This window comes from Dipodomys merriami, unplaced genomic scaffold, assembly GCF_024711535.1.
Source record: "Dipodomys merriami isolate MVZ:Mamm:240054 unplaced genomic scaffold, mDipMer1.0.p SCAF_16, whole genome shotgun sequence".
Classification (NCBI taxonomy): Eukaryota; Metazoa; Chordata; class Mammalia; order Rodentia; family Heteromyidae; genus Dipodomys; species Dipodomys merriami.
In genome coordinates, this window is record NW_027202937.1 from 23,223,246 (window position 1) to 23,240,124 (window position 16,879).

The following is a 16,879-nucleotide window of genomic DNA, read 5'->3' on the forward strand; positions in this document are numbered from 1 at the left end:
GTCATCTCTTTCCTGCTATTCTGGGTCTGGAGGCTGCATATTTCTCCTGCCTTTACTAACTTAGCACTTCCCTGTCCTGATCTACTGCCCTCCATTGGCAATGTGGAAGCCACTTCCAACACTGATGTGCAACTGGCATGGCTTTCAGCGTCATGAGGAGATGGCATGTTCTATTTCTGTGTCTCCTCGACATTTCTTTTTCTTCAAGTGACTCCAAGCCTTTTTGGTCATTTGGCCACAAAAATGTGTGGAAAGAGGAACCTATAATCATAGCCTTTATGTTCTCTCCTTCTGTTCACTCCTTCACTTCATTTCATGCTGGCTTTTGCCTCTGTCACTTGCTTGACACTGCTCTGGCTAAAAGTCAGCTCTGACCTTGTGGCCAACTTGATGATTCGGGTAGGAGTTCCCAACCTGGGGGCTCTGAATCGGATGGAGAAAAGGCTTTCTTGTTGCTAACCTTTAACTGAAATTCAGCATTTTCTTCAATCATGGATGTAGCAATAAACCACACACTAGTGTTAATGTGACAGTTATTACAAATATCTTGAAGTATCATTTTCTTTCATCACCACTGAGAAGCTGCAGTATTTTGTGAAGCGACTGCTAAGTCTTGTTACTTAATATGTTAACAAAAAGCACAAATATTATTATGGTATAATGTCATCATATTGTCTATCATGTGGGAAAAAGAATATACAATATGTTTGACTATAGAATATTTTGTTGTAGGGTCTTCAATTATTACTATATATGTATATATATATTGTCTTTTCTATATTTAGCAATATTTTGAGAAGGTGTTCACACAGCCTCCAACAGACTGCCCAGAAGGTTCATAGCACAAAAAAATATACAAAGTGCTGGTATCTCACGTCTGTAGTCCTAGCACCTCATGAGGCTGAGGTCTGAAGGTCATGATTCAAAGCCAGCTGGGCAGGAAAGGCTGTGAGACTCTTATCTCCAAATAACCACCAGAAAACTGGAAGTGAATGGTAGAGTGCTAATCTTGGGCTGAAGAGCTCAGGGACAGTGCCTAGGCCCTTAGTTCAAGCCCCATGACCCCTTTTTGCCCCCTGCTCTTTTCTTGTGCCTGGAATTATAGGTATGAACCATCAACTTGGCTAATCACCTGATTTTTTTTTAAGAGCATTTTTCTGAAGAGCTTGTTGCTCACATGTCACAACTCTTTTTCCCCAATGCTTTTCATTACTCTTTTTTTTTTGGGGGGGGGGGTGGTCCGGTCATGGGGTCTGAACTCTGGGCCTGGGTGCTGTCCCTCAGCTCTTCAGCTCCAGGCTAGCGCTCTACCACTTGAGCCACAGCGCCACTTCCGGCTTTTTTCTTTTTGCTTATGTGGTGCTGAGGAATCGAACCCAGGGCCTCAGGCATGTAAGACAAGTGCTCTACCACTGTGCCACCTTCCCAGCCCTTTCATTACTCTTTCCTGGCTCTTTTATGAATTTATCCTTAGTTCATGTCTTAGAGTTAAGGTTATCCCATGGTACTTTTCTTCCTTCCTCCTTTCCTTTCACCTTATTCTTAAGAGTCCTTACTCTTAAGTACCTGGCAGCCCTGTAGGGGTAGAGACAATGTAGGTCATTGCAATGCCAGTTACTATAGGATACTTAGAGGGCACCGGGAAGAAATACCTAACCCAGTGTGGGAGCAAGGAAACACTTCTAGAGCTCACCCCAGGCTACGTCCTAGAGATCCAAGTAGAGTTAGCTAAAGTTTGTTAGTGGGAACAGAGTTGTGACTAATAAAGACTGGTTAGATGGTAAAATTGTGGCTGGAGAGGAAGGGGCAGTAACACATACAGTACTTTTCAAAGCATGTTACAGGTAGCTACTGAAGAATTTTAAGATGACTCAACTTTAGAAAGATATCTTCTAGCTAGGGTAAAGGTACAAGTTGATCCACTGCAACAATGAGATGTACAAGACGCTATGTCGAAAAACGAACTTTACAGTTTAGGCTGGTGGGCGGGGGATGGGGGGGTGAGGGGGGGTGGTGTAGTTGTGGAGATGGGAGGGAAGGGATGGGAAGGGAAAAACAAAGGAGGAGGCAACAATGCTGGATAAAAAATGTACTCATTACCTTGCTCATGTAATTGTAACCCCTCTGTACAATATTTTCACAATAAAAAGCTTTTTAAAAAAGAGATAGATTGGAGGGAGGAAGCTGAGAAGTGGGAGTCACGAGGCTGAGAAACACTACCCTTCTCATTCATAGGATTTGCTCACAATCATACAGCAAAGACTTGATAGTTCCTCAGAGCCTCCATAGAATCGTTAAATCTCAGGGTGAGGAGGGCATCTGATATAAGTGCTTTTTTCTTTTTTCTATTTTATTGTGAAGGAGAAACCTGTTTTCAGAATTCAGAAAAATTTTAACAGGACTTGAATTGTTTACTTTTAGTAAAATGGAAGTCAAGATCTCCTTTTGTCTTTAGTGGACAAGAGATATTTTTCCCAGGATGACACAGAAGAGACTAAAAAAGGGTCAGGGAGCATGAATACTATTAGCCAAGGAAAATGATGGGTTGAAGATAGAATCTCAGCAGTCATGCCCTAGCAGTGAAATGTATTTGCCTGGGGTCTCTTCTCATTGTGTATTAGTTGGGGTTCTCTGGTGGACAGAGCAGTGGAAATGTATAAAATTATAAAGGGCGTTTACTAGGTTGGCTCACACGATCTTGGGTGGATTGTTCCACAATGGCCATCTGAAGGCTAGGGATTTGGGAAACCAAATCAGAACAGAGGCCCAGCCCAAGTGCAAGGCTGAAGGCCTCGGGAACTTCCTAGGGAGTCTGGTTAGAGTCCACATTCAAAGCCTAAAGAATCTGGAGTTTGATGTCCATGGGTCATGACAGCACGAAAAAAGAAAAAGAAACCCACAAAACAGCAACAACAACAAAAGAAACAATAGCAACAACCACAAACCTCAAAACGCACCCATTCAAGAAGAGCCCAGTATGTGCTTGAAAGTGAGTTTCTTCCCACTTTTGTTATTTTGTTCCATCTAGACCCTCAGCCTATTGGATGATACTGCCTTATTTGGGAAGAGTCCTCCTCCTTCATTTGATAATATACATGTCAGTTATCTCTGGAAATGCCCTCACAGCAAAGAACGTATGATTTTCTAGGTGGTCTGTAAGTGCAAACAAGTTGCCAATTATTACGTATCACCACAGGATAGGGGTGGGAAGCTATGAATACCCTGTCTGTCACAGAGATTTTCATCATGAACCTGGAAAGAACTTCAATAATTGGCAGAAAGGTGGAAGAGGTAACCCCTTACATCTCAGGTTCTAGCTGACATGGGGGGGGGACAGGAAATCCAAGCACAGACTATTTATATATACTTATTTAATTATCTATCTATCTATCATCTATATCTATCTCTATATTGTCTACCTTGTATGCTTCCTAGTTTTTCCCCATAATCAAAACAGAAAAAAATGGTTCAGGTTCTTTACCTTGGTGTAGATGGTAGCCAGACACTAGAGAACTCTGAGAATTGAAAAGAACATCATAGAGATTGTAGGTTGGTCTTTAACTTTGCTGCATTGTAAGTAAAGGGCGAGAAGGCTTCTAGCTGGCCAGTGAAGATAATCATAGGCACAGTTGACTCAATCCCTAGTAGGAAGATTGCTGATTAAATACCAGAATAAGCCTTCTTCTAACTCCTTCAAAAGCAGCAGTAAATGATGATGGTGATGGTGATGGTGGTGGTGGAGTTAACCATGGAGGAGACAAATACCTCCCATCCAGCCCTTCTGAATGACTGAAAATTAGACACGCCTGATGTCAAGTATTCAGAAGCCTGGTTTACACTGGACAATAAATTGGACATTTCTCATCTTCTTGCCTCAGTCAGATTTTGCACTTATTCCTGCAGACCTGCTGGTATTGAAATTTCATAAAGCAAGGAAGTCATTGGACTCTGTAGGTTAGAAAAATCAAGAGGTACAGCTTTTGAGTGCTGAGAAAGAAAGGGGGAAAGTCATGTCTATTCCCTGCTTCAGTGAAATGGGACTATTGGGCAAACTTAATTCATGGACAGGTTAGATAGAAGGTCGAGTTGATGAATATCCTTTTGGCTATACTACAAGCTGCTGGATTTGTTGTCAGGAAAGAGCTTTATTCTTCATCAGAAAATTCATGTGTGTACCAGTAAGAATGGGTTCACTAAATCTAGGGTAGATTGATCTATGCAAGGTTTGAGTCTTCACAAAGCAAGGATAAGAAAATGGTGTGGATGAAGGAATAGTAAGGTAGTTCATCTATTGGTGGTTCAGATTTCTCATTCATAGTTCACTAGATGGGACAATCACCATGTGTTAGAAGTTTGCTGGTGGTTTATAATGAGTGAGTGGACAGATGCAAGGCTCCAATGATTTCTCCTAAGAAGGTTTCTTTTTGTTATTAGCAGAAAGTAACTACATAAAGTGTTTCAAAATGGTATTTATACACAAATGCCTTCCTTCCTCCCTTCCTTCCTTCCTTCCTTCTTCATATATATATTTCCTATCTAATATACACTTCCTTCTTTCCTTGTTCTTTAAGTGGGGAAAGCTCTTGCCATTAATAGGAATGCTGGAGTTTCTCTCTGAGCTCTTTAGGACACATTTTTTCCCCTATTTGGAAGTGTCGCTTCAGTCGGCTTTGTCACAACCTTAGCTCATAGGTGTCACAGCCGCCTCTAAATGTGAAATGCTTTTCTTGGCATCTCTGATTTAGCATCAGGTTTTTGTCAAACATAGAAATGCTCTCGCAAGTCAGGTTCTGGACATGGTGTGCACATGTGAGATTGTGGGGAGAAACTACGTGCAAATCCCAGACCAGTACAGGTCACCTCTCTAGATCAAAACTGTCCAAGTTCTAGAATACTACAGCCTGCTCTGGACAGCTCCATCTGATGTGGCAGAAGTATCACATTTCATATAACATGCATGTCACCCTGTCCAGACTTTCTGGACTGGTTTCCTAGTATGTCAACAGAACCACCTCCCAGGTACCTAACTAAGCTTTCTTCTCTCCTCCCTTGCACCCACCAGATTCCTGCAACGTGAGAGAAAATATCTGCCTCCCAAATGTGCTGGAGTTGTGTGTGTCCTAAGTCTGTCACCAATACTTTAGTATCTTTCTATGCTTTAATGTTTTCTACATAAAGCCTTCTAACAAGTCATCTTTACCTAGCTTGGTCTCATTTTTTCATCAGAGCCTTCAGGCTTCTTTCTGATTAAAACCATCTGAATATTCTTCCTTGCCTTCAGAACACAGATTGAACTCAACCCAGGCCTCAGCAGATGAGATTCTGTAGGATTTGATTCCGTGTGTCTGCACTACCTCCCCTGTTCATTTTTTCCTTTTTAATTTTGTGACTCTGCAGACGGACCATATGCTGTACCACTAAGCTATAACCCCAATCTCAACAATCTTCCTTTTCTTGATTCCCCAACTTGCTTGGCAAAGCTCAGTTCTCTTTGCTTTTGCCTTCACTGGTCCTTCTGTCCAGAATGCACGTCCCAAGTTTTCTCTTTGGAAAACTCCATTTGGTGTGTAAACTATCTCTAGGCCTTCACCTTCCTCTCCTGGAAGATGATACCAAGCAAAAACTTAACAGCTGATCATACTGGTTTCTGAACACATAGAACAGATGTCATGGTAGCTGTTGCCCAGGTCTAGCCCACCACAGTAGAGTTGCCCTGTCCTACAGTGCCATGACAGTCCATGTGGACGAACATGCTATCTGTATGTGCTCATTCAATGAACATTTAACAACTGTCTCCTCTATTTAGGAACTGGACAGGCTATAGGAGCACAAGAATGGATAAGACAATGTTTCTGCCTGGAAGTACTGATCATCTGGCCAAACAGCATTTTGTTGTTGTTGTTTTATGTATCTTTTCCTTAAGATCACGAGCTCCTCAGAGAGTGGAAAGCAGTTCTTTTCTCTCAGCATTTTGGTCCCTGCCTAACAATGTCTGTGATGCGGCATGCTCAGTCAGGATTTGTGTAGTGAGGGTGTCTGGCTGGGGTCTGCCATGTCTGGGCTGGTGGTTCAGGCTATCAGGGTATTCAATGGACTCAGGGAGTTGATTGGTCATGGGTTGAAAAGCTCTGGAAAAGGTGCGGGCATCAGTGTTTATTTATAAAGGTATTCGGGGAGAGACACAGTTCATTTGCCTTCTCTGTTCCTAACTTAGCCCTTTCCCTTGCTCTTCTCTTTATTTTTTGAATGGAAATAATGTCACCCACTCACTAGTTTTATATAGCTCCCATTGAAGTAGAAGTCAAAGGAAATCATGCCTATTAATTAAAACCCAGAATGTGGGCAGTTTTTGAGCTGCTAATGAAAACTCTCACCAATTGGGTTGCATTTGCGGTTTTCAGCCTTTTTCTTTTCCTCAACCTAGAACATTTCCTACTAGAGAAGATGACTTTTAAAAAGGCAGTAGCCAAGAATGATAGCATCTTATTTTAAGAACGGTGTCAGGTCCTTCCAGTGAGATCTCAGGGACAGATGTTTCCCTCCCTCAGAGAAGGTTGTTAGTGGGATCTGGCAGGGACACAATTGACTTCCTACCCACCTTCCACTTTGCTCTCAACGATGGATGCCAACTTTCCTCTGTAGATAGCCCAGCAGATGTTTGTCAGGGCCTGACGATGCCTTCTTTCTCAGGCAGATCAAAAGCAGAGTGTCTCACCAGTTTACCAGGCATTGCAGGGCTCATCAGTGGCTCCTTCAGTTGCAGCTCCATCATCATAGCTGCCCTTGGGGTGGGCGAAGCAAATGGTAGGAAATTCTCAAGACTCTGAATTTGCTCCTGCTCTGCCTTCCTTCAGGACTGTGTTCTCTGTAGTCTATGAATATTGAGATTTGTTCCAAGTGCAGCTTTCTGGGCATGGTGCCAAGAACTCACATAGGACTCCCCGTTCAGCCCAGGCTACACCCCAGTCTGACTTTTTTGGGGGTGTGTGTGTGGCTCAGCAGGACTCCCTTTGTAACTACAGTCAGAGTTTACATGGTCTCCCATGAGGTAGGCCTGCGTGAGCCATGTACAGAGGCTCTGACAAGTGGCCCCATTGTATCCTGGCCTGAGAATACACAGAGAATGGTTCTTGTGATGGAGGAGCATTCATTGTGCGCCTGTAGGGCTTGATTCCACAAAGCCAGGCAAGGCCATGTGGTGAGCATGTGGTGGGGAACGTGGTTGGGGCCATCGGCTGGCCATGTGCTTTGAGTTTGGGTTTCCTTTCTTTTTCAGAAGGTGGTTGATTCATGCAAAATGCTTAACGATGCCTGCCATGCACCACGCGGGGGATTGGATCCCCTTTGATGTTCAGGGTCTTTTTGGAGGTTCCAAAAAAACAGTTCAAAAGGTTTACTTTGGACACCACACCTCCAGCAAATGTGAAAGTCAAGACCAGGCTCCCTAGGAAGCATGCTGAGGAAAACATCTTGTCTAGGCTTCATTGGTTCCTCAGATCTGTCTTGTGTTGAGCACAGGTTTTCAGACTTTGTTCTGTCTTGGTGGTACAAAGGGGAGATGAAGCAAAGGAAAACAACCAGCTCAGACTTTTTTCTTTTTCTTTTTGTTTTTGCCAGTCCTGCCGCTTGAGCCATAGTGCCACTTCCAGCCTTTTTTTTCTGACTAGTGTATTGGAGATGAGAATCTCATGGACTTTCCTGCCCAAGCTGGCGTCAAACCACAATCCTCAGATCTCAGCCTCTGGAGTAGCTAGGATTACAGATGTGAGCCATGAGCCACCAAGCCCAGCAAGCTCAGAGCTTTTGAGCATGCAGAGAAGCAAAGTCACATTGTATCTTTCAGTCCTGCTGCCAGTGAGTAGGGAGAATGGAAGTGGATGGTTTGCGTGTAGGGAGGTATCCTTCTTCTTAGCCCCTCTGAGCTTAGATTTCTCCAGGGGAAGCCAGGCAGAAGAGAGGGCATGCTGCTACCCCATGGGGGTCAGATCGCAGTTATTTAACCATTGAAGGCACAGTGGTGTTTTCCTCTGCGTCTCCTTTTATCCACAGTGGGTGCTGGAGGCACATGGGGACTTGCAGGCAAATCACTTGCCATGTTTCACTGTTCTGTTTCCTACCCTTCCTTGTCCCCCAAAACATGGGTTTGAGACAAGACACTCGTAACTCTGTGCTCAGACTTGAGACTGGCAGCATAATAAGGAGAGAAACTTCTATAAGGTTCTCTAGAGAGAAAGCAAAGTAGAGGCTTGCCTTATCATGGATTGGCCAGGGCCTTAGGGTCAGGGGCTCTGGGAAGGAATTTTTTCCTCCTCCTTCTCCTCCTCCTCCTTCTCCTCCTCCTCCTCCTCCTCCTCCTCCTCCTCCTCCTCCTCCTCCTCCTCCTCCTCCTCCTCCTCCTCCTCCTCCTCCTCCTCCTCCTCCTCTTCCTCTTCTTCTTCTTCTTCTTCTTCTTCTTCTTCTTCTTCTTCTTCTTCTTCTTCTTCTTCTTCTTCTTCTTCTTCTTCTTCTTCTTCTCCTTCTGCTCCTCCTCCTCCTCCTCCTCCTCTTCCTCCTCCTCCTCCTCCTCCTCCTTCTCCTTTCCTCCTCCTCCTCCTCCTCCTCCTCCTCTTTTTCCTCCTCCTCCTCCTCTTCTTCCTCCTCCTCCTCCTTCTTCTCCTTTTCCTTCTCCTTTTTCTTCTCCTTCTCCTTCTCCCTCTCCTCCTTCTTCTCCTTCTCCTTCTCCTTCTCCTTCTCCCTCTCCTTCTCCCTCTCCTTCTCCCTCTCCTTCTCCTTCTTTTTCTTTCTAACTCTCAGGGGCTCTTGAGTTCCTTGGCAGTGATCATTGTTCCATTCTGCAGCCTCCATACCTACCAGCTGGGGTGGCTGCTATGATCAAACTGCTGTGTGTAAGTTAGGACAGAGCTGGTGAACTCAGATGCCCCTAGTGTTAGGAGAAAAAAGAAGCTTTAGCATCAACAAATCAAGGGTCAGCCCAGGCTCACCACAAGGACTCGGCGAGCAGTATCTGGAGTATGTGCCTGCGCAGGTACTGCAGGTGCACTATTGGAGAACAGACAAGACACAGGGGCTCCCACAGCTCCACCATCTGTGCCCTTGGAACTACACTTCATTTCTCTCCTTGCTCAATGTAGGTTACTGGCCCTAGCAGACTCGAAACTCCTTACCAAAGCTGGCATCTCTGAAATGCCACAAATGCTTAGTTGGCCTCCCAAGTGATTTACCATAACATATGGAAGGCTCTGGGCCAACCCTCTAATAATTTGGCAAATTACAGGTATATAGAATCATAGACTGCTTTTTTTTTCTTTTAAAGATGCAGTTTACTCAAGCTCTTGTTTCTATTTATGTTTTCTCATAATTCTCCTTGACCCTGATAACTGAGAGTCATCTTTACTGGCAGCTGAAAATCATCCCATTGTCTCCCTAGCATCTCTGTCTGATGAGCCTGCTCTGTTGTCCACTCTAGGAACACTCAGGGAACGGCTAGTTTTCTTTCCCAAGTTCATGTCCTTGGAGATCCCCTCCAGTCTGAAAGCTCTCCCACACATTTTCCATCACTTCATGCTGCGTCTTTGCAAGTTTTCGGAAATCCTCCTTGTTCAGAGAAGATAGAATCATTTTCTTTGTCTTCTCATATCTTAGAGTAGCAGCTCTTTTCTCCACATGATGCTGGGCTCTTATTTCCATTCTTTAAATGTCCACTTCTGATTGAGTTAGCAACTAGTGATTCGTTGTTGTGTGGCAAACGGTGTGCTAGGCACTTTCCTTTATCAGCAACGTACAGAAAAGCCCTGCCTTGCTGTTCCATTTTCACAGCAACAGACTGTCACTCGATAAAGAAGACTTGTAGCAAGTAACTGAGCAGCTCCTTTAACATGAAATAAGCTTCTCTTTTCTCTGTATCACATATGGTTTCCCACTTAGTTAGGTGGGAAGTGCTCTCAAATCCATATAAATCTGGAAATTTCTCCACTTCCCCACATAACTAGTTTGGAGACATAATTAACCCAAAGTGGTTGACGAAACACTACTGTGTGTGTGTGTGTGTGTGTGTGTGTGTGTGTGTGTGTGTGTGTGTGTGTGTGTGTGTCGGGGTGTGTGTGTGTTATTTAATGTTGGCCAATACTGTGGACAGATACAACCCTCCTATTTAGTGAACAATGACATAATTGATTAAACGACCAATTGTAGACTCCCTTGCTAATGACATATAAGGAGATCAATCTGTATTCCTCATTTCATAAGTCTGCATCCTGATTTTCTTCAAGGTTGCTTATATTTTTCTTCCCTAGATTTGGATCTGGACATCCTGGCTACTTTCACGATCAGTTTTCTATGGTTTCTGTAAAGAAAGCAGTCAGTTAGCATAAGGTACACGAAGGCCAACATAACATGAATGTTTGCTATTTGGGTTGCAGGAACAGAGCTCTGAGAAATTTGCTCTAACATCAAAACTAAGTATGCTATGGGCTGGGAAGGTGGCTCAGTGGTAGAGCGCTTGCCTTGCATGCTCGAGGCCCTGGGTTCGATTCCTCAGCACCACATAAGCAAAAACAAAGAAAAAAGCCGAAAGTGGCGCTGTGGCTCAAGTGGTAGAACGCTAGCCTTGAGCTGAAGAGCTGAGGGACAGCGCCCAGGCCCAGAGATCAGGTCCCACAGCCGGACCCCAAATAAAAAAAAAAAAAGAAAAAAAAAACTAAAAAAACTAAGTATGCCATCATCCGGGTCCACTTCTGGGAACTCTAGGACTGGAGAGGGGAAGGAAGCCCAAATCACAAACTCATGGAAGAATGTGGACATTAATAGTCACACTGGGATCATCTCATAACAGGAAAATCTGAGATAAAGTGATAAATAAGTGAATTGGGAAAGGGAAAACAGATTCAAACATCACAAAATTTTGTTTCAATGGGAATACCTCTTGAGCCTGGAACGCTCCTATAGATGGAGTTAAAGAAACATGGTTACATACTTGCCAATGATGCCACCTGTGTGGAACCTAATAATGAATGTGCAGAACTGTTTTGTGATATTTTTATGTTTATCTGATCTTATGGTTAGAGCCTAAACCTCTTGAGGGGTGGATAATATATATCTCAGTGCCAACTACAATTGAGAGAAGAAAGAGGAACTGTTAGATTTATAGAAATTAAAAAGTGATAGATATAACATGTGACAGATAACATGTGTCTCATCATGTCATTTGTTGTTCCCATAGTGCCTTGGGGTTCTCGTTCAAATGCTTCTTCCCACAATGTCCTGGATGCCTGACCAATGAAAACAGTCAGGGTAGCACATCCACATGCAATCAAGCCATCAGAGCACAAAACCCGGAGAGGAGATATAGAAGGAGCTCCATACTAGAAACACCATCTTCCAGTAGAGCTCCATTGGACTCTTCTTTGAGGATATCTCCCCAAATGTAGAGTCTCACTACTTTCTTTTTGTGGGTTTTCTTTCAAAGTCAGTATTGGAATGAAGCTACTTTTTCCATTTAAAAGTAGTTAATAAGCTGGGTGCTGATGTTTCATGACTGTAATCCTAGCTACTCAGGAGGCTGAGATCTGAGGATCAGGTTCAAAGCCAGCCTGGGTAGGAAAGTCTGTGAGACTCTTATCTTCAATTAACCACCAAAAAGCCATTGATAGAGCTATGACTTGAACAGTAGAGTGCTAGCCTTGAGTACAAAAGCTCAGGAGCACCCAAGCTCTGAGTTCAAGCCTTAGGACTGGAATACACTATGTGCATATGCATACACACACAAGAGGGGGGGGGAGGGAGAAATCTTATATGTAATGGTCATTATCAAACTATGTATCTGAAGAGACTAACTGATGAAGCTAAGATTTTGAAAAAGCCATCATCATCCAAATATTTTAGGCTATCATATTTTAATAAAGTCAGTGACAATAATCGGTGCCTTACTATGAGTACAGAGGTGAAAAGTCTCTAAATGATTTATTAGAAGAATTAAATAAAGGCAGCAGAGATCCTTTCCCAGAAACTGTCATTTTTTAAAAAGTTTCTTTAAAGATGGCAAGATAACTAAAGTACCTGCACCCAGAAAAGAAGCGATTGCACGAAGACACAAACTCTTCAAATGTTCTAATTAAAGGTGATTTTGAAACAATTAAAATCCGTGATGTAGAAGTTTCTCTACCATTGACTGAAAATATGAATGGGACTAATCCTGAGGGCTGCTCTATTGGTCCTGAGGCATGGAAACCCAAGGAAGTTTTGGAGCGAAAATGGCATTATTTACTGATAAGGCAGACATATCTTCCTTGGACCATACTCTGTGGCCAGTGATGATGTTACCACATACCGTAATCTTTCAGATGTTGATGATGCTGATGCTGATGAAAGTGACTTTGATGAGGAAACATACTGTGGATCTTTGGGAACTAGGCTACCTATGAATACGGAAGAATTGGATGACTCATATCAGAAAGTCACTGAACTCTTCACTGTGTACAATAATGAAGATGCTGAAGGTCATTTTACTGCTCACATAGCTGAAACTTCAGATGACGAGTGCTCATGTTTATGATGACCTCAACAGAGCTGTATGACTGTTCTCTTTACTCAAATACATTCATAGAGTTCCAATGGTCTACAGGAACTGGACTCTCTGGAAGTGGCCTAATTTAAGACCATTATCGCTGTAAGGACAGGCATTTGGTATTGCACTGAATTTTCGGAGGAGTTTGCAAAATGACACAGGTATTAAGATATTGCTCATAGAAACTTGAAACACTGCCAATCAAATTTTGTATACTGAGCTAGTATTGATTTGAATTGAGTGACCATGTTTTTATTAAGGGTTTTTCTCAGGCATTCTATATTCTAGTGGATCTTTTAAAAATTTGCTGTTTAAATAGTACAAAGCACACATTTGTACTTTCTCTAACCTTTCTTGGTATGTATGTGTGCATATTCAGTGGTCACTGGGATTTGAGAAGAATATGACTCAGAAGAGTAGCTACGTAGGTGTTTCCAGACTCTGGTTATGTCTTGTCTTCCTGTCACAGCTCTCCCCAGCTTTTTGATATTTGCTTTAATTTATTAAATACATTTTCTCTATTGAGATTCCTTTTTCAGTTTCTACTTACTCATCTGTATCCTAAGTATTTCATAGATGTTCCGTAAGAATTATAAATGGGACAGTGCAGAATAAATGAGAGTTTGGGTGCCAAAATATATATATATATATATATATTTGTACCTTTGAAATGATCTATAGATACAATTTCTCCAAAAGCTTACCTTTTAAGTTGAGTCAATTGCAAACATATCTTGAGATGAGCCAGCTTTTATTTCTAACTATGTATGGGCCTAATATTAATGCTTGACATGATGGTTCTCATTTATAATACCTGTAAGTTTCCTTGAAAAATGTTTTTTTACTTTCACAGGCTAGCCATTTACATTTTATTTTTAGTATGAAAATGCTCTTTTCTATAAATCCAATAGAGCAGAAAAGTAGAAGATCAGGAAAAATTCTTAGGTATCCTTTTAAGGTTGATATGATAGTGCAAAGATTAAGAAGTGCACCAGCATGAGTAGGTAGGAGACAGAAATCTATAAGGTTTGTGCCAACAATCAGATTTCCGTGATTTGGAGTATGCACTCTACTGTGTGTTAACTGTACGACTATCACCCTATTACTGATTCTTAGTTTTCTCTTGTGGAAAATAGAAAAGCATACCACCAGTGATAGACTCCATTGTAGCACTGCTCTCCAGAATAAAAGAAGTCATACTGGTCAAGCGGACCAATTGTGCAATATTGTACAGACTGGTTTGTACAAGTTGCTTGATGAAACTTCTCCCCTCCTCCAGCTCTCTCTGCCTTCTTTTCTAGAAGAAAGAACTAGCATTATCCCTCTAAGCAAATGGAATGAACCTCCTAAGTCATTCCCTATGATTAATCTTGAATAGTCTCAACTAGGGAACAGTCTGAGTAACTAAAGAAAGCAACTCTTTGATTTTTTTTTTTTAAGATCTAAACACAGGGCAGTGCCCAAGCCATTCCGAGGAGCTGTTAAACACGATTCAGGCAACTGACTGCAAAGGACAATTTTCCTTCTTTCTATAATTAATACATCTGTCAGTGGTCTTGACCTTGCGGAATTGGAGAATCAAGAGCTGAGGACAAGCAACAGGTGTCTGAAGAGCTGCAGAACATCATACCTCAAGCCGCTTAGAAGCTATGTGAAGAGGCTGAGAATGTCTGAGACAGAGAGAGGTCCATTGTAAAATGGAAACAGAATCCACCTGAGGAAGGCTGGAGACATGAAAAGGAACACATATGGTTCCTGGAAGAAGGAGACTTGGCTTTGTGGGTTGGTCAAAACAAAGACAAGGGTAGAAAGCTCCTGCCAAGCTTTGGTTCCAGGGCCCAGCTCAGAGACAGGGCAGGAAGAGTGGATTTTCAGGAAAGTCTTCTCCAAGGCTGCAGTCCCAAGGCTACCTGACTTCTGGCTCTTGTTTATAATATGGAAGGAGATATTTGCTTCTAAGCTGGTTATGCAGACTTGTGTAAGGAAGAGTGGTAGAAAGTCCTCAGGAAAGAGCCGTTGTGATGATACTGGTTTTAAAAGCAAAGCCACTGAAGCCTATTCATGCCTGAGGCAGGCTTTAAGGATAAGCACTAGCTCATCCTTCTTTTGGTCTTTTGTTCCCTCTTTCTTGTATCTCACCTACGTCCCCTTCTAATAAACTCTCATATAACTGATGGATTACTTGACAGATACTGTCCAAAGAGAAAAACAAGGGCTGCACAAAGATATTACAATTCTAATTGAGGAGCACAACAATTAACCACCAATTGCAGTTAAAATATCTCTGTTCACTAATCTATACCTAAATTTCCCCTGCTAGACTGTAATAGCATAGATCTAATTGGCATTCCTTGGTTGTCAGAGAAATGATGTGGTGTTTTGCAAGGAGGTGTCAAGGAACAGAGAAGACCTCTGAACGTGTGTGTGTGTGTGTGTGTGTGTGTGTGTGTGCCAATACTGAGCCTCGAACTCAGAGCCTAGGTGCTGTCCCTTGGCTTTTTCACTCAAGGCTGACACTCTATCACTTGAGCCACCACTCTTTTCCTGGCTTTTTCTTGTTTAATTAGAGGTAAGTGTCTCATGGAATTTCCTGCCCAGGCTGGCTTCCAACTGCCAGCTTCAGAACTCAGCCTCCTGAGGAGCTAGGATTATAGTCATGAGTCAACAGTGCCTGGCTTCTGAACACTGTAAACCACTTGTAATCTTATAGGTACTATCAATCAACAGAGCTATACTCAGAATTTAAGTCTCCACCCCTGGAGGTATATTAGAGTTGGAGATGAAATTAGATAATGAAATCTCTAGAAAGACAAAGGTGAACTATGGGAGGGCCAAAAGATTTCAATGCTCCAGAGGTCTGCAATAATTCCTGTTGGCTGCTGGGCACAGTATAAGATGAGCACAGCATCGTGCAGGGTCTCACAGTGTAAGGAAAACTGACAGATGCTCTCTGTTCATTCCTTAAGCTTCTTGAGTTGTATTGTGATGGTTCACCCATAAAAAGGTGGATGTTCAGCTTCAGAAGCACGGTATCTTTTTTTAATTATTAATTTAGGATTTTCCTAGATATACTGTAATAGACCAGATACTACTGAGATTTGTTTGGGGTGGAATGAAAAGAGATTTAGACTTTAATTCAGAAGACAAGGCTAGGAGTCCCATCTGTGATCACTGTTAGCCAGAGTCATAGATCTATGAACTGAGAATAATAAAGTCGATTTAGTGGCATTTCAGTTGTAAAATGTGTTACATGTAAGAGGTCTTGGTCAACTTTCACATGTCATACAGATGTTAGATTATCCTGTAATTATTACCATTTCTATTCAAATTGTCTATTTACTTTTTAATTTAAAAATTTTAATTGTTGTTATAAAGGTGATATACAAAGAGTTACATAAGTCAGGTAAAGAGTACCTTTGTTCTTGGACAATGTTACCCCTTCCATGCATCAGTTTACTTTTTTTTTTTTTTGGTCAGTTGTGAGGTCTGAACTCTGGGCCTGGGCGCTATCCCTCAGCTCTTCAACTCAAGGCTAGGGCTCTACCACTTGAGCCACAGTGCCACTTCTGGCTTTTTCTGCTTATGTTGTGCTGAGCAATTGAACCCAGGGCCTCATGCATGCAAGGCAAGCACCCTACCATTGAGCCACCTTTCCAGCCCACATCAGTTTACTTTTAGACAACTTTGGATAACCTAGCAGTTCATCATGGGCATTTCGCTGATCAAATATTAATTGTACAAAACTATAAAACTAATGTATTGGTTGGATTGGGACTGTAAAAAAAGAGTGCCTTTTGATATAACAATCCTCCAAAACATTTTGAATCTTCTTGAGAGATGTCTTCAAGGTTCACTTTCTTTCCCAAGGTATAAGACTTAGTTAATTGTTTCGGCAAATAAGTTTAAATATTTCTGGCCAGTGGTAGTGAATACCATGGAAGATTTCTGGATAATAGTACCTGATTGTGACTTTTTCCTTCTTTCTCAGTGACAAGGCAGCTTGTAGGAATCTTGGATCTAGATGACAATTTGAAAAGTGATTGGCTGTTATTGAGGTTCACTTCTTTGGAGAGCATCTGAAGATATTATTATGTTATCTACAGAATATCCATCATAACACCAAGATCATAGAAATCCATAATCAGTATAAATAGCTCTTGCTTTGGCTGGTTCTTAAGGATCTCACCTGGAGCTGATGAGGGAGAAAAGCCAGGTGTATGTTTCTGGCCAAACATAGCCTAGGCATAGCTCATCTTTTCTGTGTGTCAAGTTCTTCCTCTGGGACATGAGAAATTCCTTGCTAAAGTCCTATGGCAC

The 16,879-nt window shown here is 42.2% G+C and overlaps 1 pseudogene; it reads left to right on the forward strand.

The window, feature by feature from the left end:
- Positions 1 to 11,740: 11,740 nt before the first annotated feature.
- LOC138827707 (lymphokine-activated killer T-cell-originated protein kinase pseudogene) lies at positions 11,741 to 12,550 on the forward strand (annotated as a pseudogene).
- Positions 12,551 to 16,879: the final 4,329 nt, after the last annotated feature.